The sequence below is a fragment of the Perca flavescens genome, chromosome 20, assembly GCF_004354835.1.
Source record: "Perca flavescens isolate YP-PL-M2 chromosome 20, PFLA_1.0, whole genome shotgun sequence".
In the NCBI taxonomy this organism is placed as follows: Eukaryota; Metazoa; Chordata; class Actinopteri; order Perciformes; family Percidae; genus Perca; species Perca flavescens.
Genome location: NC_041350.1, coordinates 9,618,357 through 9,646,127, shown reverse-complemented (window position 1 = coordinate 9,646,127; position 27,771 = coordinate 9,618,357). Strand labels below are relative to the sequence as shown.

At 39.8% G+C, this 27,771-nt stretch overlaps 1 protein-coding gene across 2 annotated transcripts in view; it reads right to left on the bottom strand.

Annotated features, from left to right (window-relative positions):
* lrfn5a (leucine rich repeat and fibronectin type III domain containing 5a) overlaps window positions 1-27,771 on the bottom strand; it is a 128,207-nt gene that overhangs the window by 78,328 nt on the left and 22,108 nt on the right. The window contains exon 1 of one of the 2 annotated variants that reach the window (XM_028565906.1): window positions 16,039-16,111. The exons of the other annotated variant lie outside the window; for it this stretch is intronic. The gene's annotated coding sequence lies outside the window, so the exon portion shown is untranslated. Of the gene's footprint in view, window positions 1-16,038; window positions 16,112-27,771 lie in introns of those variants that run through there. 2 annotated transcript variants of the gene reach the window in all.

Below are 27,771 nucleotides of genomic sequence, written 5' to 3'. Positions count from 1 at the left end.
TCCAATACATATTCACTGTTTTGGAACAATAACCTCCCACTCACCAGAATCATAAGACACTCCAAATCCCTGGGTCTCTGCTTTAATCAGATCCCTCGCTTTGAGCCTTTTCACACTACGCATAAATGCGGATCATTTGAACATATGTCGATTTCATAGTTGCTGTGGATTTCCGTGTGCATAAAGAAGAGCTTCACCAATAAAAATTCTCACATCTGAAACAGCAACAACGACAAACATCAAATCAAAATCAGCAATATCTCAGAGATGCTGTCAGCTCCAGAGTTAGGACCTCAGAAAGAGTGTGGTGCTGACACCAAACAAGTGAGATTTGTTACTGAATCTAGTAAAAACACTATATTCATCTCTCATAATGTCTTACTATTATCAGTTAGTTTGACAGCATTGCTTAAATTCCAAATTAATGGTGCATAATTGCGAAAGGTCCTGCTCCAAAGTTTCAGTGGTTCTCAAACTTTTTTCAATAATGTACCCCTTTTCAATTGTTTTTTTAGGCAAAGTAGGCTACCTCCTGACCAGCGCAAAACATTTCTGGTAGAAAAAAAGTCTAAATAAAGAGGTATAATACAGCGCTGGCAGTAATAGCTTTACTAAACATCAACCTTGTAACTGTAACTTAGGTGCACCAGCACAAAATTTAGGTGCACCCAAATTTTTCCTCGTGTCCCCATTAGCGCTGAATGGCGATACATGATATATAGCTCTGTATTTTTTTACAAAGTGGGCTAAATGTTTAGTTTTAAGTCAAATCCACTTTTCACAAGCTCTTTTGTTAAAACAGATTGTGATTAAAATAAAATGCAAAGACGGGGTTTCCTTTACCAGTTTGAAAATATACAGCTGCAACACATGTACATGAATATGGTTTTATATCTCCTTCAAAGAGTGACTTACTTGGGCGCCCGGATAGCTCAGTTGGTAGAGTGGGCGCCCATATTATAGAGGTTTACTCCTTGATGCAGCGGGCCTGGGTTTGACTGTCCTGTCAATAAAGGCCTAAAAATGCCCAACTTACAGTCTTCAAAGTGAAGCGTGGTTGAATCAGAGCAGCAGTTGCAGCCAGTCATTTTAGCCTGGTCAGTGGTCACATGCACAGTCCTTTTACCAGGTAGTCTGGGAATTTACTGGCAATTCAGACTCTGAAGAGATTCTCCTGACAGGAACATCCCCTTCTTTGAAACAATAATGCCAGACAGCCAACCTGACAGCTGTTCAGTATTTTGCGTCAGTTCACTCGCTGAGTCAACAAAGGCTTAATCTCCTGCTGTTAAAGAAAGTTTTATCTATTTGCTTCATTTTAAATTATTTAATTCATTTGGGATTAATGCCATTTTGATTTCATGAAACAGGTGGTCCAGCGATGCCTAAGTGTAATCCACTCAGAATAATGCTGTTATTTGTTCCAGATTGTTAAATCCATTGAGCTGCATTTGGGTGATATGTCAGGAGGGTGAATACTTTTTCAGCGGCCGGACAAGCAGATGGTAAAACACAAAAAAAAGGGAAAGACAAGAATAAGAAGGAGCTGAATGATGGTGCACATAAGCACATAGGTAGAACATGTTTTAGGCAGTTTACAGATGTTTGCATAAAGAAAAGGAGAGCTTATGTTTCATAATAGGATGGTTGAGGAAAAAAAAAAAAAAGAGGAAAGGAAGGGAGGTAGGGAAATTTAGTTTGGCCCAAATGATTATTTCTTCTGTCATTTGAGAGATGTGATCATTACAGGAAACTGAACTTCCACACAATAGAACTATGGATTAACTGCACTTATACCATAGCCACTAAAAACTCTTGCTGTTGATTGGCTGGCAGGTGTGGATGAACTTTTAATAACCGGACACAAATATACTTTTTTTTCACTTGGCATAACATCTGTAGATGTTTAATAATTGAAATATTCCATATGTAAAAGTACTTGCACTGTTCCATACTTCACAGAGAGTCACCTTCTGTCAACACTAATTAGACTAATGAATTTTTTCCGCATGCCGGAACACTGCCAAACTATTTTAAAACCGATTCTCGGAACTAGGAAATAAAGATAATGTAAATTAAGTAAAGAACCAACAGCATTTGGGGATAGTTCTACGAGCTAATGGCAAGACAACATTCATAATTATCACCAATATATCATTTTGAAACTCTCGGGGCAAACAACTTTGGGTCTGGATGAAGCTCTCAAGTTGACCCAAATGTGAAAAAACCCTAATTCTGTTAAGAACAACAGTGATCATGATCTGTCCAACCATCCTTAAATATAGACTAATTTTCAGTTTTGTGTGATCTGATATCTCTGGTCCTAGCTACTGAGAAAGCACTGGATCTCAACCAAAATCATTTCTGCAAACCTTGAAAAAACTGCAAATAGTTGGAGAAGAAAAAAGGAGAAGACGGTCCACCACAGAGACACAAATGCCTTTGATCTGCAGCCCCATGAAACTGGCCGGCCTACACACACATGCACGCACGGTGTGTGCACGTGTGCGTTTATGAGTGTGTGTATAATTATGTATCTCTCAACAAAATGTCAGTGGACTTCAAAGGACATCAGACAAGTACACAGACACACACACAATGCACATCCCATTATTTTGAGAAATAGGCCAGAATATATTCTGCAGCAGTGTGTTGTGCTGTGCTGTGTGTGCAGGTGTGCGTGCAGGTGTGTGTGTGTGTGTGTGTGTGTGTGTGTGTGTGTGTGTGTGTGTATATCTGGGAAAGAGGTAGTGTGTGTATTCCCATGTAAATACACACACACACACACACACACACACAGTAATGCAGCTACACGGTCCCAAGATAAAGATAATAATGTCAATGTACAAATTCCACTCAACACACTAAATATCTCATCTTCGACTTAACTGGACAAACCGTTAGACTGTTTTCTCCAGGCATGACAGTCAGAAAGAAGCACATACTCTACAACTTAGAATACATATTTGGCGATAGGCAGGACTATGAAAACAGTCCTGTCGCTAGGCAACCGCCGAACAATCTGCAAGAATGGACAAATTCCCGTTCCTGTCCAAAAACAAAAATTGGAAATGAAGTATCATAAACTCTACAAAGAGAACTGAAGGAGAGAGAGCTTCATCAGAGCGACATGTTTATATAGTCAGAAAAAATTGTGAACACCCACAGGGAAATCACACAAGGATGACCATGTCGGGAGAACAGTAACGTCAATGGAAGATAGACAGAGGACTTTTAAAAGTGAATTAAAGTTGAGTCTATATTTACTTTCTTGGTGTCATCTGATAGTTCCCTTCATGTTTTATCGATTTTATGTCACGTCTCACCAAGGTTAACTGGCACAAGGGAAACACGCTTTAAACAAATACATTAATAAATAAATAAGTGAGGCCGTCATAAAGTGAGCTAACCCGTAAAACACATCCTGTCATAGACCGTTTGAAAAATGTATAAATGAATGCAGCGTAAGAAGGACACAGGTAGTGGCAAAGGGACATTGCACACCTTTGTTGAGTCCACCTATAATTGTAAGTGTGGATCAAATGTAGTTCAGTCAGGAACACTCTGGTCATAGATTCAACCATTTATTGCAAGAAATGGAAATACAGTTGTGCTTGGCACCAGGGGCGTCGGACTGGGGGTATCAGGCTACCAAAAAGAAAGGAAAGACAGGAGAAGGAGAGAAAACTAAATGAGGGGAAACAATTCTTTTCAAATAAAGGTCAGCACAAACTAAAAAACGAAATCCATGGTGCTAAACTGGTTGAATATCTCTGTGACTGTTAGTGCTAAAAACAAACTGAGACAACCCATATAAAGAGCAGAACATACACTTTCAAATGATAATTTGGTTATACATGTAATCTGAGGTAAAGACTAAATAAATAAACTACACTAGCAATGCTGTTTGCATATAACACACCATTGTAATAGCCTAATTTAAAACATGTTTAATTTTAAATTAATAGGCTATAATGTCTATAATTAGCAATAATAGGCTAATCAGTGTCATAGGTAGCTCATCGGTAGATACATATCATGTCAACATTATAGTTATGTCAGATTTAGTAGAAGCAGATGTTGTGAAACAGACCCCTCAGCCTCCTTTTTGGATTTGAGACAAGGGAAGCTTATATCAAAATTAAAGCAAACCATGTTTAGCCATTTTGACTGAAAGGTGTTAAGTAACACTAACATCTTAGTGTGTTTTATTATATTAGGTTACAATTAGGATAAGAGGTTAATATCAGATGTATCCTTCATAGAGAAAGATGATAGAGAACATCTGATTAAGGATGATGGGAGTGAAGACAGCAGGGAGCATGAGTGTTGCTCTGAGCACAGTGTAGAAATGAGAGATGAGGAACTGGAAAGTAGGCAGAGCAGTGTAGACCAGTTTTTGCCAGAGGATCCAGGACTATGGCCAGATAAATTAACAGAAGATCAGAGAGACACCATAGTATGCAGGCTGGCAAGTAAAGGTACAGAGAAAACCAAAAAAATGTAGTAGTAACCACAGTAAAGTAGGCTAGAGAATGTTGACAAAGGAGGTTTGAAATGTGTGTTATCAGGCTACTCTAAGCATTACAGTTAATAGTTATTACCCTATAAACAGCTAGGCCTACAGATTCATGTGTACAGAGGCCCGATTATTTTCTTTCTTTTTTGGGGGGAGGGGGGTGTTGAGGAACATGGGAGCACCGTGCAGAACGGGCGTATGACTTTTGTGTCCTGCATGAACTAATGCTAAGCTTAATTTAATGGTTGATTGCATTACTTTGTCACTAGTGTGTAGCTTTAAAAGTACTGATCCAAACGTGTGTGTATGTGGCGGGTGTGTGGCCTGACTCTACTTATGTTTAATGAAACCCACTTAGTCTTGTGCTTTTTTTTGGCACTGATTATTTACTTTGGCACTTATTTTAGATTTAGATTTATTGGAGGGATATATGTTTTCACAGCCAGTACCCAGAAACATACAGGAGGAGGCAGTACTTTGGTTATCCATTCTTATAGGCCACGGAATGTTTATATGTTTCGGTCAGCCCACAGGGAAAAATACATTTGGCTCAGCACTCACTCACAACACAGCAGCAACAGTTTGCTAAACATTTTCTATTTGTATTTTCATTTCTCCTGCAAACACACAATGCCAATGTCCTGATTCCAGTCGCAAATAATGTTTGAAGTAACAGTTATTGACAACATGACATCATGACTTCGCATAAACATACACGGCCACTTTCTTAAGCGAAGTGGCGTGTTATCTGTATGTATTTTGAGCTATCCGCGTGTATGTCTACGCTGTATACAGTGGGCTTAAACATACACGCCACTTGGCATGTTATCGCGTAAACAACAAACAAGGGGCGTGTTATCTGTACGCATTTTGAGCGCCGTATACAGCGGACGGGTTGGGTTTAGGAAAAGAAGAACCGGTTGGGTTTAGTAAAAGAAAAAAGCGACGGTTGAGTTTAGGAAACGTAACACGCAGGACACGAAGGAATCGTGACACGCGATAGACGATCCCCGGTCTCCAGGGTGAAAGTCCTGTGTTTGACCCGTCCACCACCCCGACCAACCTCGCTTCACGGATTTTAGCCCTTTCATACTACTCGCTACGGCGTAAATTCACACGCAATTGCAAGGTAATGTAAGTCAATGGAGGCCAAACGGCGTTGATAAACGCGCTAAAAAGCAAGTATGCGTCTTGATAAAAGGCCAAAAATGGCATACGAATCGGCGTGTCATACATACGCCACTTCATGAGATCAGTCTGGTATTAAAAATGATGGGCAGTGACTAAATCAGAAGACAAATTTTTACAATCTTTCAATACCAAGCAGTTGACCCATAATGGAACAGGCTTTGTCTTATTTGCCTTGTCATGTTCCAACTCAGCTCAGTCATAATATGTGTCACAGTCTTTACTTAAGTCTCTATTAATTTGTGGGTTGCTGCTTATTTGTTTTAGGAAATTTATCATTGAGTACCGTTTTTTTCCGGTAGGTACCTAAGAATTTTTTCCGGTACCCTACGATACCTTTTTCGGTACTTTCCCTCTGGAATGACAAAAAATAAATTGCAGTTGTAAAAATAATTCCAAACCTATATATCCCATTTAATTATTTAGAACATTTTACATGCATACAAACTATCTAATAATTATTCATTTCTTACACTGCACTGTAGCTTTTATTATTGTATTCGTATTTGGTTCTATTTTAGCCTCTTTTTTTTCTATCTCCTTTTTAAATTGCTCTTTAATGTTTTATGTAAAGTGCTTTGAATTGCCTTGTTGCTAAGATGTATGGAGGGATGGGGTTAGCTCCGGATACTCCAGCCCTGTCTCCCCCCGAAGCAGGAAAAGCTGTAACACTAAGCTACTGTAATCTATTTTGTGAGTTTTCTTTTAGTGAAATACTCAGTGAATTTAATTCCCTCTGCAAATCAGTGTAGCATATGTCTAGGGCTTATTGTGAAAGGTAAAAACAGAAAGAATGTTTCTGGCAAACGCTGCCTTTGTCAAGGTTGAAAGGAGTAATAAAGTTTTGCTGACTGTACAATCTGTAGTTCGGAAAGCAGCCTCCGTGTTGTTGTACAGTATGATGATCCTCATAAGTAAACACTATTCGTGACAAAAACAACAGTTCGAAAAATATGTTGACATGCGAAATAATCACACAGAAAAACGTCCCTGGTGTGTAAAGGCCTTTACTCTCACCTCTGACATTTGTGAGTAAGAGCTGCTCTCTCGCAAAGCCACAAACCACAGACTCAAACTATGATGTCATCAGGTATAACGCTGCTTCATAGACAATGAATATGAAACTAATTTTGTAGAATAAAAACAATAAAATAAGGGTTTAATAATGAGTTTTATTCTATGTTAGCGTTTCATTTCTGAAACAGAAAATCTACCCGTTACCTCCAAACATCCCCCTGGGTGTTCTCAGTGTCATATTTAAAATCTTTCTCAATTCATTGTTTTTGGAAAATCTCCTGACATTATATCTGATGACATCACAAATTGGAGTTTTGGGATTTTGGAGAGAGTTGTTCATGTTCACTAACATTTTGAACACACATGTATGAAATCCCAAATTACCCAGATTTCCCCTTTAGCTATAATGCAATGTAAGTTTATTCAAATGTTAACTTTAAGGATAGCACTGTTTAAGTGCATTTCTTTATAAAGCAAGCTGTAAATTTTAAGCTACATTCTGCTTATAATATGTATCGTAAAATCTCATACATCTCAAATAAGGATCTGCAGTGAATGGATGTAAAATGTCAACAGAAAAATTTATATATTTATTGAGTGTAAAAGTAGTTGATGCAAATGCACTTTTACATAGCCCTTTTGTTTTCTTTTTACATTCAAAACCCCATTTACTAATAAGGAAGTTGTGAACATATATTGGTTATTAATAGTAATTACTGTCAAATAATGTTCTTGTGAAGTAATTCCCATGCACATATAAGAAAAGTCTGATATTGGTGTTGCTTATTATTACTGTCAAATAATGTTTATATAAAGTAAACCTCATATTAATTGTAAAGGTATGTAAATATATTGGATAGTTGCTTCTAAATTACTATGAAGCAATGTTTATTTAAAGTAAACAACATACATTAATGGTAAAAGTTATATTTAGTTATAAGATATATTGGAAAGTTGCTTGGAAATACTCTCAAGTAATTTTTATATAAAGTAATGACTATTAATATAATGTTCACATTATCTTGTTTTTTTTGTACAGTAAAAAAAATAGTGTTAAACAGGAATTTAGATTTTTAATAGATTGGATAATCATAAAATAAACGCCTAAAGGAGGGTATTTGAAAGTTATTTTACCAAATTTTGTGTGTTTTACATCCAGAAATCTGTACTTTGACAGTATGAAAAAAGCAATTATGTAATTTTAAGTTATTTCTGCAATATTTCTTAGTTTCTATAAATATATATATACATTTGTTTAACATTCTAGAAATGTTTTATGACAAGATTTTATTTTTATTCTACAAATTTTTTGGTAAAATAATCAGTGTTGTTAGTTAAACGTGTTATTAATGGCTTTAACGCAAACCCATATTTTTTTAGCGCAAGATTAACGTTCTTTTTGGCCTAGCAAACTTTGTAGTTTTTTTCACATGCTGTCACAACAATTAGTAATGTTAGAAAAACTACAACACCACACCGGATCTAGCTAGACTGGAAACAAAACAACAGGCACGCCGCACACACTTGTTTGGGCTTGCGAGCCGCCAGAGAGTAGTAGGCTAACGTTACGTTTGGAGTGGACGGCGAGCGCAAGATGCCAAAATGGATGGCAATAAGATTCTGAATGGAAAGTTTACTTTTAAAAAGTTGCCAAATGATTCCATTGACAAGACCAAAGTAATCTGTGTGTTTTGTCGTTGTGAACTGAGCTATCGTGGCAGCACGTCCAGTCTGAAATACCACTTGATGGCCAAGCACACAGCTGATGCAAATTCTCCGCCTGCCTCTGTGTGTGTGTGTTTCAGAGCTGAGCCCCGCTCTTTGTCAACATGCAGAGAGGACAGATATGCTCGCCCTTACAAGCTCTTGGGTACCGAAATTTGGCACCGTTTGATTTAAAGTGAAACGGTCCTTGGTAGTACCGACATAATTCAGTCGGAACCTAAAAAAGTACCCAACCCTATCATGTATTCACTTGGCAATATTCTTCCAGGTTAATCTATATCTGATAACAATAAGCAAAAGATAATAAAAAAACAACAAAAAAACTATCAAGAAACAAGTCAGCACACACCCATTTCTCACATATTGACTCATTGCTTCCATCTTAACTCAACTCTGTGATTCATAAGCAGCCCAACCAGATCTGTGATTTATTGGGCATTAGTTAGAAAATGTTTTTCTAAACACGGAGCATTGGAAAATGCCTAACTTTATGGCCAAAATCCATTGCAAACATTCGAGATGTGTGTCAATACTCACAAGTCTCATTAGCAGTTAAAGTGCTTCTGACTGCTTTTCCACACACATTTGCATCTCGCCTGTTAAGCCAGCGTCTGGATACATATGAAAATACTCAGAGGGAAAAATACACCCCAGAATTAGCTCATTTAGTCATAATCATCTCGAAAAGAAATTGGATTGAGATTTGTGAACATTTGTGTAAGGAGGAGATCAACTTGTTTATGTTTACGAACAGGAGCTGAAATGGTAGGAACAGCTTATGGAAGTTTGTTTCCACTCCTATATGGTGTGAAATCAGTGGCCTGTTCAGCCTGAGTGGATAGCCTCTGAATTAATTAGCATCCGTGTATAACTCATATGTTTAGTTATGCTATATCAACTGTAAGCCTATGGGGGAAAACACAAACAGTATGGCTATAGTTAGTTCTAAGTCACTGCATTTTTCCATGGGTTTGAACTAAATGAGTCATCATACAAATGCATAAAACTGACCTATTTCTAAAGTGATCACTCAGATTAATGTTTTTTTCATGCATCATAATGCTAGTGTGCTATGAAACAATTGTTGAATACCACTTAATCTATACAATGCAGTAAAGGGAAGGCTTTTTGTCCAAAGCCTCTCAAGGTTCAATGCGTAATGCACATATTTCAGTGTTGCTGGCCCCTGTGGATCTGAACCCACTCAGCTGGCAGTGGTAATGCTCTGTCTTGCCTTTTGAGCAGTATGTTAATTTATACATTATGTATACAGACACACACAATTCAATGCACAAACACACACAATGACAGACCAACACACACATGACTATGTATGTGCATTTTGTAATTATGTATCATTCACGTGTGGCCAAAAATGCAGAATTGCTGATGCAGGTGCATTATATAAATGTTCTAACATGCTCGCTGTTGCAACATATGCGCCTCTTTTGAACATGATACACTATATGGTGAAGAGATTTCTTCCTATCTTCTTTTCAACTTCAATGAATGGAAATCGTGAGATACCAGCTTCTGAAGCCTTATACATATTGTCTTGGGTAATACTCCAGCATTAAACTGCTTTAAATGCCCATTGTGTGCAGAAATAATCATCAATAGCATTCCCCTGATCTGATATTTGTTCATCTTGCGTGCGAGCCACCTTTAAGCTTATGTCCATCATGCCTCCAATAAACCTCAATATGACACATTCTCTTAGAGATTACTCTTTGATCCATCCACTAAAATTGCGTAATAATGCAGGCCCACGCTACCTATATGTGTATTACATAAGATCAGGAACACCCACCATCTGGTTACCATGACATTAGTAACCATCTCTATTGATAATAGCCCACCTTTGTTTCACCCAAGCTAATGCACGCAACATAACAAACACACACACACACACACACAGTATAACCTAACCTTATAGATTGCATAATATACCAATTTTTATGTAAGGTAAACAAGAAAGAATTAAACTCAGCAGTTTTCTACAATACCATTTTTTCTCTGGTTTTATCTGGTAAGGGTAAACAAGTCCAAAGAATTAAACCTCAGTGGAGGGTTTTCTCCAACCTGGCCAATATAGTCGGAGCTGGTTTTTCTCGGGAAAGGGAAGTTTGGGGTAATTTATGGAACGGATAAGCGGACGAAGATGGAAGATGGATGGAATTTATGGAATTACTGGGGAAAAAAACTAAAGGTACATACATAACAGTACCAAAGAATATTGTGACTAATTCTGCCTCTCTCTAGCATCATGTGGCGAGTTTTCTTCATCACAGTGGATGTCTGCATCATCTCTAAATACAAATGAATGTGGTGTTTCCATTGCTTTCACCTCCATTACTTTCTGAAAAATAGTAAGAACGCAGTTTTACTATTGTAAAGATATAGTGTTTTTCACTTCTTTTTTTTATAGCTGTGTACATAACCTCAGACATCTTACCTGGACATGTTAGTAGCTTTGCCCTTTTACCTGTTTCTCTCAAACGGTACAGTGTATAATTGTTTCATTCTTATTTTGTGTTTGTATATAAAAAAAAGGCTGAGTTTCTCTATATAAATACCATATATGTTCACTAACTAGTCTAAAACAAGGCATCTGCTTAGGCTTTCAGCTAAAATTCCAATCAGCAGTGTTTGATAGGCACCAGACTGAAATCTTTTCTGAAAATCTATTTGTTTTGAATGTGTGGTTAACAGTTTTGACAGCAGTGTGTTAGCATTTGAACAAAGTGCTGTAAATCTACAGTGTTGTGTACGTTGTGGTTAAAGTCATGGGATAAGTGTGTAGGGTTTTGAAAGCTGTGTTCAAGCAATGAAAAACGAACTAGAGTTTGGTCCACGTGAACTGCTGCTGTGCAGACTGTAGTTAGAGTTTTGCACATGTGGCTTCAGTTGTGCCCACTGTCGTTTAGCAATCAAAAAAAACTGTAATATGTTATTATTTTAAAAATTAAAACCACAGCAGATGTTGAATCTGACAATGTAGAAAATAGCCCTGAGAAAGAGAAAGATCTATGACATGATACGAGAGTAACTGAGATCAATGTTAGAAAATGTGAAAGCTGTATCAATTACTAACCTTTTGATTTTCATTTAAGACACAATCTGGGCTGGATAGCCAAATGGGGAAAAAAAAGCAACTGGCACTGGGCTCCAGACCCTCAGCGGCCCAGAAGGCCACATATGAATTGTGTCACTAAAGCACATTATGAACTCAAATGCTAAAGGCCTCACTTCAGGAACTGAATTGATATTACCTTGTGCACCTGACTTGTTGGCCCTTCATCAAAATATGCATGGTGAACCTGAATAAATGTGTGTTCACAAATGGCTGCAAACATGGGGTCACCTGGGGGCCACGGCTCACTTTTGCCCCTGGCCTCCCTAGTGGGTTAATCTAGCCATGCATCCATTAAAAACTAACAACAAAACGGTGCACTGGCCGGTTGATGTGGCCATGCATTTCCGCGACCATCAGACACTGCGCAGAGAGCGAGGCGCTGGAGATGATGTATTGCAAATTTGCGATCACTTCCTGTGTCGACTATGTGGCGTTAGACAACACACACTAAACATGCATTATGTAGCTCTGTATCCAGTGCAGACCACACTATGTAAATTTCATATTTGAAACATTTAAAAAAAAAATCTACTATCAAGACCAAGATAATTTCTATTTCTGGAGCCCAGCTTTGGGTTGGCGATATTATAACTCAACTAAAAATAATCAGATTTTGTTTTACTTCTGGATCCCACAGAAGAGCAAGACATCTTGTTCTACATTAGTTCAGGCAGTGCAGGGATTTCTGCTTGTGTCTTTTCTGTCTTTCTCTCGTAAGACTTTACTTTGACCAAGCTGGTTGTATTATATTGGGTTAGGCAGAGCTAGGCTGTCTGCCAGACAGTGATGTAATTACATTGTTAACAGTCATTGTGTCAGGCACTGTGAGCTATACACAGGTCGCAGCCTTTACCTCTCTCACTTTCTGGGATGACATTACACTTGCTTTACCTTGCTCTCTCGCTCGCTCGCTCTCTCAGTCTTGGGCTGTCATCCAGGCGGACACTGAAGGCTTGCGAGGGTGACAGTGACTTTGCCTCTGTTTAAAAGGCATTCGACTTGTAACTTTATCTGCTGTCCTCTTTATTCGTGTATCTCGTTGTCTCGCTGACATTACATTTGCTTACACATTTTGTCACTGGTGTCAGTTTGTTTTCCATCTCTGTGATACAAAACTTCCCTACCCTGTCTCAATATTTCTTTTTCTGTAGGGTGATAATAGAAGTCCTTCCCTGTCAAGCTGATACTGGTCCATTTAGCACTACATATAATTACCTCATTATTCTAACAAAATCAAATTTGTTTCTGACATTAGCATGCAGCAGTGAATAAACTCCATTTCTAACTTCAGCCAATATGCAATGGAAGCTACATCTAATGAATCTCTAGAGCTGACTGGAGACGACTGGAGATGACTGGGGCAATAATGTAAATGCAGTGTGCCTTCAGTTAACGTATAGAAAACACACAAAAACATAAATAAAGCTATGGCCACATATCTACAAGCAAAGTAAAGTTGAGTGCAGAAACAGAACAACAACAGGAAACAAGCATCACCCACTGTACTAGGTGAAACAATGAAAGGTGAATGAATGATGAACAGATATTTTTGGATGAGAACAAGTGGGATGATGTGTTTCAAGTCAGTATTATGTGTGCAGGAGTATGCAGTCTGGAAGAAATCCAACAGGATGGATCAAAGAGAAACAAAAACATTTTTCATTGTAAAATCTGGAGACACATTGTAAGATCTGGTTGAATCTGCAACATAAGCAACATGCAACTGGAAGCCTATTTACTTCCTATAAAGTTGAGGGCTCTAAAAAAAAAAATGATAGCTTTTACTGTCTATGCTTAATTTATCTTTTAACACATGGCAAGGATGTTTTGCCCATAGTAATACAGTAAGCACACACACTCAATGACACACACACACACACAAACACACAAACTCAAACAATGATCCCAAGCTGCAAATACTTCCCTGTTCTGCCAAAACAATGTCACCTTCTGATGTACTCAGAGGTAAAGACAACTGGACCGTAACCTTGCATTACAGCGTGTGCATATGTGTGTGTGTGTGTGTGTGTGTGTGTGTGTGTGTGTGTGTGTGTGTGTGTGTGTGTGTGTGTGTGTGTGTGAGAGAGAGATTTATCAGAGCAGTGTATTTACAAATGTCAACCCAGAGATGATATATTAGAGCTACAAACACAAAAAAGTCGCAGACGCCAACATAATGCACACGCACACATACAACAACACACACACACACACACACAGTGTCCACAACTCCACAGTGTGCTTGGACCGGGAGTACATTTAATGGGAATAATAAATGAAGTGAATTACTTCTAATTGAGAGCTTAGTACGCTGTACAACTAATTCTACTTCTATTTTTGAACAGGCTATCACGGCTGCACACACAGACAAACACACGTATGCATGCATGCACACACACACACACACACACACACACACACACTCACACACACAGTCCCACTGCAACGTAAACACAAAATAATAGTTAAAGCTAGTTTGGAACTATGTTGTGTGAAAATCTGGCAGCATGATTGCATATTATTAAATAATCACTTGACAATTACTTCAATTAATTATGTCTGAATGTAGAAAAAAAGGTTGGGCAAACTCACACAAGCATGCATCCTATATAGCTCATACATATTCTCCTTTTCTCAGAAACACACAACAGAGAGAGCCCAGTCTACCTTAGTCAGCCTGCAGATTATTAACTAACCACTATCTTTTTGCAAAAATGGCACATGGAAAAGTGTTTCCATGCTTTAGCCATGGAGGAACTGCTTTTATATCCTCCAGAATAGCTAAGTGCACAAGAGCACAAATAGACACACTGGGTTCCTCAGTCTGTCTCTTTCTTTTCTCCACGGGCAAAAAGACAATCGCTCATTGCTGACAAGCATTCTCCCACATGAAGAAATATTTATGCACACACCCACACAACTTTGATTTCTTTTTCTGACACACAGACACGCAGAAACACACACACACACACACACACACATACAGACACACAGACAATCACAGACATTGTAACCTCCCCTCTCTAAAATATAACAGTTTACAAGAAGTTTATGGAAAAGATAAAATACCATATTATGCAATGAGCTGTCACTAATAAATATATTTATGTCAATCACATGGGAGATATGCAATACTAGGTGTGACAATATCTTGTCCCGCGCGATATTTAAATGTGACGAGACTTCTTGTCGCGATATTGGTCACAAGTGCAGAGCAGCAGCCAGTAGACGAAGATTGGCCTGGTTGGTCTTATAATACATCTGGCCTAGAAGATGAGTCCGGCTTGGACCTCTACATTAGCATAAAAGATCCCCCGCCCGTTCTCTAACTGAGTTAACTTTTGCAGAGTTGCAATTGTAAAAAGCTGCCGGTAAAAACCCAGCGTTAGAACGTTAGAGGGTTCCGCTGCTGAACACACACTTTCGCTCACACGCTCTCACTCACGACTGCCAGTGTTTTCAACTAATAACTTATTTCACACAAAAACAGTGGCGCACACACAGTTTCCAATCAGTGATGGATCTGCTGCATACTGATTGATTGCTGCAAGGTCAAATGGAGAGGGGAAGAGAGGTAGAGAGACAGAGAAAACAAAGAGTGTGGAGTGTTGTGTTCCCACTTCTCCCAGTGTGTCATTACTGGGTGATTATGGTGGTAATGACCCTGTAACTACAACACCTGTCAACCTTACACACCATGTTATTGTTCTCTTTTCTCTCCATTTATCCCATCCTTATCTGTGGGTAGTGATGGCCTAAATCACTATGACTCAAAATAAGGGTCTGTGGCAACCTAGGGACCAGAACTGTATACCTTTTAGAGGATGAAAAAGGGTGGATTTTAGTCTAATCAAGTTCTACATTTTAATACCTAGTTGTTTCTTAACTACGATCTCATATGTGTCTATTTAGGGAGTACATACACTTTAAAATCATCAACAGTGTACAAAAGTGTTAATTGGAATCAAAAATCTACGGTTAAGAAACCCCAGAGCAAGATATTTGAACAAAGTGCTGTAATGCTCCTCAATTGGCAGGATAGTGTAAACATTTAGTTGTACTGGGAAGCTCCCAGTAGCTGAGAGTCGAAATCTGCTGGGTCAATATGTGTAACTGTGAATGAATGAAAGGCACAAATTAGCTGGACAAGAACACTGAACTCCGCAAACACCTTCCTTGGACACATGACAAATTGACAACTAATGTTGCAGTCCAGCGAGAAGCGACGGCTAGGAAGAACATGTTATAATTCAGCCCATATTCGGTCCAGTTTGCGTTCATAGGCGACTGGCACCTTGGTGTGAAATCTGGCCTCTATTGATGGCGGAATAATGGAAGAAAATGAGATGATCAGGTTGTTAATTTGCAATTTAGGTCACCAATAGAATATAATGAGTCTGTAATGATATGCTAAATGGCTCAGAAATTATGTTCACACTGGACAAATCCATACCTCACAATGTACGTCCGGTGCCAACCTTCAGTGCCAATGCAGGAAGGGTTGATGCATAGTGTGAAGCATGTCTGACTTTCATGCAGAAATCACCCCCCGTCACAAACCTGCCAGTAACAATTTTTTTATTAACCATAACCGTGAACTTTTCCTAACCTTAAAAAGTGAAGTTGATATCCATACCATAACCATGTTTTTCTTTTTACCAGAAAAACAATCAAACTCAAACAATCAAAATCAAATGCTCCTAATATTTACAATACCATAGCTGCTATGCACAGATAGTAGAGAGCAAGAACCTGAAAAAAATATGGGCAATTGACATTGAGCACAAAATTCGGAATCTTGATTGAATGGCTACAGACAGACACTGTGAGATCTTTTTGAGAGAAACAGTTGTTTTATGCTTTAACCGTTCCATACCGAAACATTATCAAATGTGATAAAAGTATAATTACAAGAAAATAATAAAAGTAATTCATTCCTACAAAATGTACGGTTGCATATGTCAGAGTAGAATTGTCATACACAGTATTCGTGAAAAGTTTATTAATTGGAATTGAGAAAAATAAAAGCATAATCAGGCATGGACGTGTTTTAAAATAATTCAGTGCAACGGGGCGCGACAACAATTGTGTCCCTGGGAAAGATTACTTACTGGATGAAGACATAATTTGAATCCTAACATCAATATAGCTCAGAAAGTTGATACACTGCAGTGTAGCGTCTGGTTTTCTACTTTTTCCAGCCGAGTTCGCATCCATCTCCATCTATACACCACAGAAATGACAACAATATGACCATAAAGGGGTACTCCAGCCATATCATATATCATGCCCATAATTGCATGAACAGATTTAAAAGTAAAAGTTCACTATCATAGCAACAGAACCTGAAGTAGCCTGACTTTTTAGGCCTGTGTATATGGGTTAAGCTCCAAAATGATAGATCTTACAGTACAATTCCTAAAATGCAACTAAAAAGTATCTTTCATTACAAACTCCCTGACTGGTTAAAGGAGAATTCCGGTCGATTTCAACCCGTAGCTCTGTTGTTTGTAAATCAGGAGTACTGTCAGTAGCGAGAAAAACGAGAACAAACGGTGCCGCCTACACCGAGTTATCCTCCTGCTAGATTTTGCACCCAACAGTCTTAAACAAGGCTTAAACAGGGCAAGTTTTAAATGTGTTTTTAGCCTCTAAACATGTTCGAAATGCCATTACTAGTACTTAGCCATGTGCACTTATTCCTTACGAGGGAACACAGCGAATTTGACGGCAGTAGATGTGACAGAAAGGCATAAAAGTTGTGTTAATCCTTACCTCTGTTTATGTACTGCTTTCCGGTCAAGTCCCCACCAATCGAGTGCCGATCTCATATAATCCAATATTCCAAAATGTATTTTTTCCACAAAAAAATGATTTGCCGAGGTCCTGTCCATAGTAATGAGCATGTATCAACAGGCTGTAACTTGACACCGCAGTGAAGCAGAGCTGACCTGCAGTTCAAGAGTTCAGGAGCTCATTTGCATAGGTAACCTAGCAACAGCGGAGCCTGCCTGTCGACAGAAGCAGGGAGGAGCTCACAGAGCTGACAGACGGAGCTTGGAGTTAGATCAGGACTAATATGAGAAAATGCTTCGAGTTTGTGCCTTTCCAAATTGCGGCAACCAAATAAAGAGATATTTGAGCTTGAGCTTTCACCGTCTACAACCTCCGCAGCCAGGAGATTTTACCATTATGGCTGGTTGCACTTAATGCGGGTACATGGTGGTGCTCGTGTGGATACTGTATTGCAATGACCACCGAGGAAGAAAGCCTGTGCTGTAAGGATACAGCCTGGTCTGGACGGGTCAACGGACATTGTTTCGCCCATACAGAGAGGTTTCCCCATCTGATCTATAAGGATGATCTAACCGGACAGACCTGATGGCCAGCTGTCTAATGAGTGAGTACAACCTAGCCTAACCTAACCTAACCTTTCGTGACTCTGTCTAGCTTAGGTACATTTGTTTTTAGTTGTAAGTACACATTCAAATCACTAATCAAAACACACCTCTTCAGATTAGCTTTCCACATACAATAATCTTACATTTCTCACCAGATAGTTACTGTTTTTATTGTTTTTAATTGCTTCTAAATATGCTTGTTGTATGTGTTGGTTTTATTGCTTATCTGTTTTTAATGTGATATATCTGCTGGTTTTTACTGTAAAGTGTCTTTGAGTATGATGAAAAGCCCTCTATAAATGAAATGTATTATTATTTATTATGAATAAATGCCTCACTTCTTTAGTGAAATAACCAAAGCTCGCCCTCCCCCCCAGCCAATGCAGACTCGTGGCCTACCAGGTGATTCTGGAGTGGGTTCTGAGAGGAGAGCGCCTTGGCCGTGGCACCAGAAGAACATTGCCTACCTGTGTTATAGCAGCGACAAGACAAGAGTACCCCTCCCCAACTGGAAGTAACACAGGATTCAAAGAGGCAGAGGACATTTTCTGAGTCAAAAACTATGATTTCTAGTAATACTTGGTATGGCCAGAATAAACAAAGCAATTGCACAGTTCTATTAGGAAAACGTAAGAATATGTATATTGTACAAGTAAAGTTGAATAAGTAAATTGTAAGAATAAATAAATTGTAAGAATAAGTACATTGTACAGATCTATACTGCACCTGTCTGTTATAGTGGTTTTATAATATAACAATACACATTACATTTGTGCTTTTGTGTCTTTACTTCAACAAAAAGGAAATAACAATATCACAATCTAGACACAATTAATGTAAAGTATGTACAGTGTGTGGTTTTATACATAATCATGCTGCAGCATAGTCTGAAGTGTACAAAGAAAAAATAGTTCAGTACTCTTTTCCTAGGCCTAGAACATGCTCTTATAATGTGACCTGGCTTGAGCAACCAGTTCCCTCTTATCCAGCAGAGGAACTGGGGCTATGTTACAAAGGAGTCGCCTTCTTCTCTGTCCATGACGGGGTAAGGGCTTTTTTCTTCTGTGGACTTGAAATAACTATTTTGAAACTGGCTGGATGACCAACTGGACGCCTTCTTGGGAGTTGACTGTGGCACTGCAGCTAATTCTGTCTCTATGTCACTGGATGGTGTCCCCTAAATAAGTAACAAGGAGAAAAAGCATTGTAGTCAGACTCAATGGCCAAAACAGTAACATTGAGGATGCATCTATCATAATCAGTGTTGGGTGTAAGGCAATTACAGTAATATATAAATGTTGGCTGTAACGCAGTAATATAAATCATTACTAATTACATGTCGGTAATATCATACACAGGTCTCAGTAACGGGAGTTACAACATTTAGTGTTTTTTTTTTTCAAGAATTCACCAACACCGTGAAACATTTCTTCACATTCTTCACAGAACAAAAAGTGAGAATTACAATAGCCTTTGGAAAGTATAAATCATAAAGACGTTACCTCCAATCTGTCTGCAGCTGGTCTTTTCGCTTTAGGAATGGCATTTTCCTTCAGATACCGGGACGCTCTTTTCGGTGAAGTCAATGTTTGTTGCAAACACGGTAATCTCGCTCATGTAGCTAAAGTTATCAAGGGAGCTGAAGTGCAACCAGCCATAACGGTAAAATCTCCTGGCTGCGGAGGTTGTAGACGGTGAAAGCTCAAGCTCAAATATTTCTTCATTTGGTTGCCGCAATTTGGAAAGGCACAAACTCGAAGCATTTTCTCATATTAGTCCTGATCTAACTCCAAGCTCCGTCTGTCAGCTCTGTGAGCTCCACATTTTGGAATATTGGATTGTATGAGATCGGCACTCGATTGGTGGGGACTTGACCGGAAAGCAGTACATTAACAGAGGTAAGGATTAACACAACTTTTATGCCTTTCTGTCACATCTACTCCCGTCAAATTCGCTGTGTTCCCTCGTAAGGAATAACTGCACATGGCTAAGCACTAGTAATGGCATTTCGAACATGATTAGAGGCTAAAAACACGTTTAAAACTTGCCCTGTTTAAGCCTTGTTTAAGACTGTTGGGTGCAAAATCTAGCAGGAGGATAACTCGGCGTAGGCGGCACCGTTTGTTTTCGTTTTGAAAGTACTCCTGATTTACAAACAACAGAGCTACGGGTTGAAATTGACCGGAATTCTCCTTTAATGCTCACATCTTTCAAACTCCACACATCCAATTTGTAGTGCAGGCAGGAAGTAAAGATAATAATGATTACAACATCAGGGTTGTTTTCTCGGACTTGACAAAGCTCCTCCAGTGGTCTTACACAACTGTTTTCACAGGCATGACGATAAACTGATCTTACTGTAATGTGTGAAATTAGTGGCATCACGTGCCCCTTTAATCTTTTCTTTGTACTAGGATACGGGGATTGAAAGAACATCTGCTGATTAGAAATAACTTTTAAAAAAATAACCAGAAAAGCACTAGACATATTCTAAATGTAAGAAGAATTGCATGTTTTTAATTAAGCTGAAAAATAGTGAACATCAATAAAATCAACTAGGCATTTTCCTATGGTTATAATCACTAAAAGCCTCTGAGAGTTAAGCATCCATCTCGTTATCAACGGGACTAGGCGAATGAGTGTATATTATTTGTTTGTTTGTCTGGATTTGTGCCACCGTGCAACGATTCCCTCGGTCTCATGTTGATACATCTCAATTATGCCTCCTCACTTCCATGTTTTCCCCTGTGTTTGTGTACGTGTGTCTCTGTGTGTGTGTGCTGATGTCATGGTAAGATCCATTATGCCCCTGGTTTGTCAAGAAACACAGACACAGGGCTCAATGCCAAGATTTACAGAAGACCTATGAAATGCATGCATGTGTGTGTAGGTTTTTGTCTATGTGTGTGTGTGTGTGTGTGTGTGTGTGTGTGTGTGTGTGTGTGTGTGTGTGTGTGCGTGTGTCTGGGAGACAATTATGGGGAGCCAATTGGTTGTTTTCTATCAGATTTCCCCCCAAATTATGATGAAATGAACAGGCGGGGGCACATTTAATAATTTATTCTAACAAGGGAGGTAACAAATTGCCTTGTGTGTGAGTGTTTTTACACGTGTACACTCATGTATGTGTGTTTTGGAAGTATGAATACAGCAGAGTTACTTCACAGTCAGGCCTCAGGCATTCATTGGCATCACTCAGATATCTACTCAAAAGCACAGCAACACTAATACACTGAGTATCTGTCCTTTACTCTCTCTCCCTGTCTTTTTGTCTGCCTCTCTATTGACGTAATTAGAACCCAAATGAAGAGGCTTGCTGGCAAAGTTAACCCACTGCCATATTCCCATTAGCAAACAGTCACACAAACACACGCGCACACACACACACACACACACACACACACACACAAACCTTTGCTGCCACAGCTTTCCGATACAGTGCACAAAACTGCAAACTCTGCTGTACATTCACTTGATATCTTTGCTACTAAACTTCAGAGATATAAACTTATACTCTCCTCCGCTGCGACCGCTTGCTCTGCATTCAACGTCACTCTCTCACTCGCTCGACACCACACACACTCACAAACACACACATGCACATACACAGTAGGGGTATTTAGAGAATTGGCTGTAAAGCTGCTCCCAGCTTGCCCACTGTGAACTGAATTGAGCAATACAAACAGCATTTAAACGGTCGGGCTAATGTGTGTATGTGTTTGTATGTGTGTGCTTAATGTCTTTGGAAGTGAGACAAATATGACTTTGCAGTGTTGAGTATTGCAGAGCAAAAAGTAAAGGAGATGAGAGAGAGAGAGAGAGAGAATGAGAGAGATTTTCACTTAGAGAAACGGGGAATAAAGGAAAGAGAAGGAGGGTGAGGACATATTTGAATGAAGCATGAAGCAATTAAACGGCATGTAACTCAGGGCCAACTTTTTTTTCAAGTAAAACTTCTGACAATTGAGATCAACCAGCAGAACAGAACTTCAGTTGCCATGCCAGGTTAATAAAGAAACGGTACTCTGTGAATGGGGTCAACCACAAGTGCCAAAGAAAAAAAAGCGGATGTACAAGGGAGTGGAGTGTGGACTGTCAAGGGAGGAAACCCACATAAGTATTTTACTGGCTTTATTCTTTCTTTAACTGTAAATTAATATATGCACTGGACAAGCTAAAGGAATTGTTCAACATGTTGTAAAATGTGGCTAGTTGGCAAGAGTTAGATGAGACAATCAACATCAATCTGTGAATATAACTAGAGCCAAGAGGTGACTATTAGCTTCTTATCTACCTCTTGGCGAGAAAGTGAATACGTGTATTTCCCAAAATGTCAAAGTATCCCTTTAAGTGAAACTTAATCTCATCTTGCAGTATTCTGCCAATAGACATTTTGCACTTTCCCCCTGCTCTAACCCCTCCGTGTCCATTTATGGTACGTCCTGCCTCTCACCGTCCTTTCTCTTCTTACTCTTTTGTGTCGTTCCTGCAGACCTTCTCTTTCTCCCCTCCTCTTTTTATCCTCTATATGTCCCTATTTGTCCTCTTCCTGGGTGATGTGCCATGATGCACACTGTTACAGTTTCTCATTTGACCTCTCCAGTGAAGCTCCTCCTCCTGTCATCCTTTCACACTTTTGACTCTCTTTTTTTCCCTCATCTCTTCACATTCGCACCTCCCCCCCGCCCCCACATACACGCACACGCACACACATAGACTTTACAAGCACCTTATTCTCTCTTTCACATTTTCTTTTCTCTCTTTTTCCTCTTGTTGTTCTCTGTCATTTTGTCCATTGATTCTTCCTCTCAATTACCTTGTCTGGATAGCATCTGGTAGCCGGGCCCATTGGCGTGTGTGCGTGTGTGTGTGTGCGTGTGTGTGCGTGTGTGTGTGTGTGTGTGTGTGTAGGTGACCAGGTGTCTAGTCTGTGTTGCACTGGGTTCTTGTCATTCTGTGGAAACAGCTGCGAACAGATAACAAGTAGCTGGCTTCCCCACAGGTTTGCAGACAAATTAGAAATGCAGTCACATTATTCAGTCAGGACCTTTCCTTAGTCACCCTAGGCTCCAACTGAAACAAATGGGCACATTTTGGTGTATCATCACCATTCTATCTCTCATCAGCTACTTGAAAAAGAACATCAGACCTAACATGAGGTCCATTAACTTTAATCAAGAGGTTGTGGATTCCGATTGTTTGGTTTAAAGTCGCTGATATCTGCTATAGTGTTAAGTTCTTGAAAAAACGTGACATGACAATAAACACCTTAGCTTATTAGACAATAAAACTCAAATTGAATCTAAGAGTTAAACTTCTTCACATACGCAATTAGTGCAGTGTTTCATTCTTTAATAAACATATAATCCAATAAGAATATTCAAGATAATAGAGGTGAACAACAAAGTAATGCCCATTTCCCACAGGTAAAGAAACGCCGCTTACACCCACTAATATCTGGCTTTTGTCTGCAGTGGGAAAGGTTACATTTGACATTCACTCCCGGGACAAATTGTGGTAGGCACGGGTATTTTTCCGCTCCAGCTCCCATAGGCAGAGAGGGAAACATGACACACGGGTAGATATGCTAATTTTCTGCCCTTTTCAGCATAATGCTATGATGCACAATGCCTCCGTCTGTAACTTCTGTCATCTCTGCCACAAATTCCGTCCGTCTCCACCCAAGCAGCGCTCGGACTTCCTCCGAAATTAGTCAGCACCGAGTTTAAAAGACAGAGAATAATAAGAATAAGTATCAGATATTTAAAATAAGTAAATCAATGCTGATTTTTTACTGTTTACTAACCCTAGTCATGGTGTATAATAGTGTATTCTCTATAGTGAATAGACAATAGCAGAGCCAGTTACGTTACATTGTGTGTGTGTGTGTGTGTGTGTGTGTGTGTGTGTGTGTGTGTGTGTGTGTGTGTGTGTGTGTGTGTGTGTGGTGTCAAGCAAATTTATATCTATGAAATTTAGTAGCAAAGATATGAAGTGAATGTACAGAAGAGTTTGTAGTTTTGTGCACTGTATTGGAAAGCTGTAGCAGCAAAAGTTTGTTGCGTTGAACATGACACACCAGAAAAAGCTAGTTAATAACAATATAGGCAGTTGGCCAGCTTCTTTCAGCACTGCCATTTTAACTGGAATTTCTACTTCTTTCAGTAATTTCATTTCCACCACAGTCACTTCAACTACAACTTCAACAGCTTCAGTTTTCCAGCTATTTCAAACATTTCAACTGCAAATTTTCAGCAGCTAGCACTAGTGACTTTTCAAGCTTTTTCTAGTTATAACAAAAACATAGAATTTCTAAAACAAATTACATCCATAAATATTCATATATATTTTTATGACAGGTATCAGGTAGAAGTGAAATGTTTCACTCTGACTGATTCCAACTGGACAAAAGAATAAACAAGCTAATGTGAAAACCTCTTTGGATTTGTGTCCTTTATGGTTCTGAACAGGGACCAAGCTGGTCACTCCTGCTGTGAAATTTCCCAATCCATCATCATCGACTGCAGAGCCTACTCACGATAAATAGAAACCTAATTCTGTTACTTGATTCCACACTTCGTTTTGTGTCAACCCAGCAGGAATTAGGTTTAATGTAACAAGTGACAGAAATGGCATAAATGAATGCAAATCACGCCACTTTATTACTGTATTCCTTGGCTGCCAGCTGTGGAGCTGATGATTGAGGGATGAAATGGAGGCAGAAGATTAGGAAACCTGATAATAAACTTCTTACAGGGTCTTTTAAAGCCTCTTATGCCCTTTCATTCTCCCTTTACCTCCCTACCTTTCCCTCTCTAACCTGGACTATTGAATGAATTATCAAATTTAATCTGGTTCTGCAATCACTCCAGCATTTTGTTTACGTTCCCTTTTCAGCATGTATTACTGTCTCTCATCCTTATCTCTGGAATTGAATTATGGATGAGATTGCAAAGTATTCCCTGCAATTGTTAGTCCTGTAATCTATTTTATCTCATTCATTTTTTCATTTTGTCTTCCTCCTTCGAAATGCTACAAGTAGTATTACAGGAGTACCCAACTACCATTTATTTTCTATAACCTTTCACAGCCTGGGTAAAACACTCCATGTTTACTGAAATAAAGGTGATACTTGCACAGTACTTAGAGATAATACACCTTCAGTTTCTCTTAAAAACTGGTCCGTTGACAGTTGATAGATCAGCATAGCTACACCATCAGTTCAAATGCATTGAGTTATGTAAGTTATAGAAAGGCAAGGCCAGGAAACACCAAAGAAAGCAGCAAAAACATTGTGTCTGTACTTCCAGCAACTTTTTTTTCATTTTTGCATGTATCTGACAACATACCCAAAACTAGCCAACTACAGTGTAAAAAAACACGTCACGCAAATCATATTACTTCTTGACAAATTTACTTTACTAATTACCTAATATTTGTTACATTATCGATTACATTATTTTAGTTTATCAGCCCCAGCTCCATCAAAAGTGCCTTTATAAAACTGCACACCCACATGTCATATGTTCCTTACACAACTTGTAGAAACAGATTACAAAACATTGTAGTTTAAAAAGCAGCCAGCCTATGGTTTAGAGGTATTTACTGGCCATCAACAGCTAGCTTAAAGTTAGCCCTGGTGATTGACAACAGCACTCCAGAAGTACTGTCCTCACAGTGAAGCTCCCTTAAACTCAGGAAAAACACAACATGTGAATAGGATAATTTTTAAGTTACCAAAGTCATATTGGTCACTTCATGACCACCAAATAATATTTTACCAATACATGTCCTATTAATACTATACTTCAATACAGACAGGGTACATGTATTTATACGTGATTAATAACCATTGGCTACTTTGAATGCTCCAGTGGTAGGAAAAGTATTCAGATTAATGTTGTCAAAAGTATTGATACTTACAGTACTTTGATACGTTTTTGATACCACGTATCTAAAACAGTACGATCTTTGTTAATTATTAGGGGTGTCAGGATTCTCCAAATCCACACTTTGATTAGACTTTCAAGATTAATGTCACAATTTGATTACATTTTCAATTTAAACATGTTTTATTCAAGAGGGACGGCAATGCCACAATAAGTGTCAAAATTGTGACAACCCTATTTATTATACATTCAATAGTATTGAAAGTAGCAAAGCTGTATATATATATATATATATATATATATGTATATATATACAAAATAAAAAAACGACATGAAGAATGTGTAGGCCTAGAAGGCAGGGACAACATTTAAGAATAGTAATAACAATGTTAATTACTACAACTTTACTATAAATTTCTTGGTATTGTCTTCTCCGTGAACCATCACCTTATCGTGGTGGAGAGGTTTGTGTGTCTCTGTGAACCTGAGGGCTGTGTTGTCTGGAGCTTTGTGCTCCTGGTAGGGTCTCCCAAGGCAAAGTGGTCTCAGGTGAGGGGCCAGACAAAGAATGGTTCAAAAATCCCAATGAAGAAGCAAGGTAGAGATGGAGTGACCCTGCCGGAGGAAGCCCGGGGCCCCGTCTGGAGCCAGGCCCAGACGGCGGGCTCGTCGGCCGAGCGCCTGGTGGCGGGTTTGCCACGGAGCCCGGCCGGGCACAGCCCGAACAAACGTGGCTCCCATCTCCAGCCCATGGGCCCACCACCTGTGGGAGGAACCGTTGGGGTCGGGTTGCCACATGGGTGGCAGTGAATGACGGACCAGACCCGGCGGCAGACGCTGGCTCTGGGGGCGTGGAACGTCATTCTGTGGGGAAGGAGCCGGAACTGGTGCGGGAGGTGGGCGCTACGGTTAGATCTGGTGGGGCTTACCTCACGCACAGTCTCGGTTCTGGAACCATACTCCTGGATAGGGGTTGGACTCTTTTCTTCTCCGGAGTTGCCCAGGGTGTGAGGCGCCCGGGCGGGTGTGGGGATACTCACAAGCCCCGGCTGGCGCCGCTGTGTTGGGTTACCCCGTGGATCAGAGGGTCGCCTCCCTACGCCTGCGGGTTGTGGGGAAAACTCTGACTGTTGTTTGTGCATATGCACCAAACAGGAGTTCGGAGATTCGGCCTTCTTGGAGACCTTGACTGGAGTCCTGCATGGGGCTCCAGTGGGGGACTCCATTGTTCTGCTGGGGATTTTCGTGGGCAATGATGGAGACACCTGGAGGCGTGATTGGGAGGAACGGCCTCCCTGATCTAAACCAGAGTGGTTGTTTGTTGTTGGACTTCTGTGCTAGTCATGGATTGTCTATAACGAACACCATGTTGAACATAGGGATGCTCATAAGTGTACCTGGTACCAGAGCACCCTAGGCGAAGGTCAATGATCGATTTCATAATCGTTTCATCTGATCTGAGGCCGTATGTTTTTTCGGGTGAAGAGAGGGGCAGAGCTGTCAACCGATCACCATCTGGTGGTGAGTTGGGTCAGGGGGTGGGGGAAGACTCTGGACAGACCTGGTAAGCCCAAACGTGTAGTAGTGCGGGTAAATTGGGAACGTCTGGAGGAGGCCCTGTCCGACAGACTTTCAACTCACACCTCCGGAGCTTTTCGTGCATCCCTGTGGAGGCTGGGGGCATTGAACCCGAGTGGACAATGTTCAAAGTTTCCATTGCTGAAGCTGCGGCGAGGAGCTGTGGTCTTAGGATCTTAGGTGCCTCAATGTAACACCGTGGTGGACACCAGTGGTCAGGGAAGCCGTCCGACTGAAGAAGGAGTCCTTCCGGGATATGTTATCTCGGAGGACTCGGAGGCGGTTGCATAACCGAAGGGCCCAAGGGCTGCAGCCTCT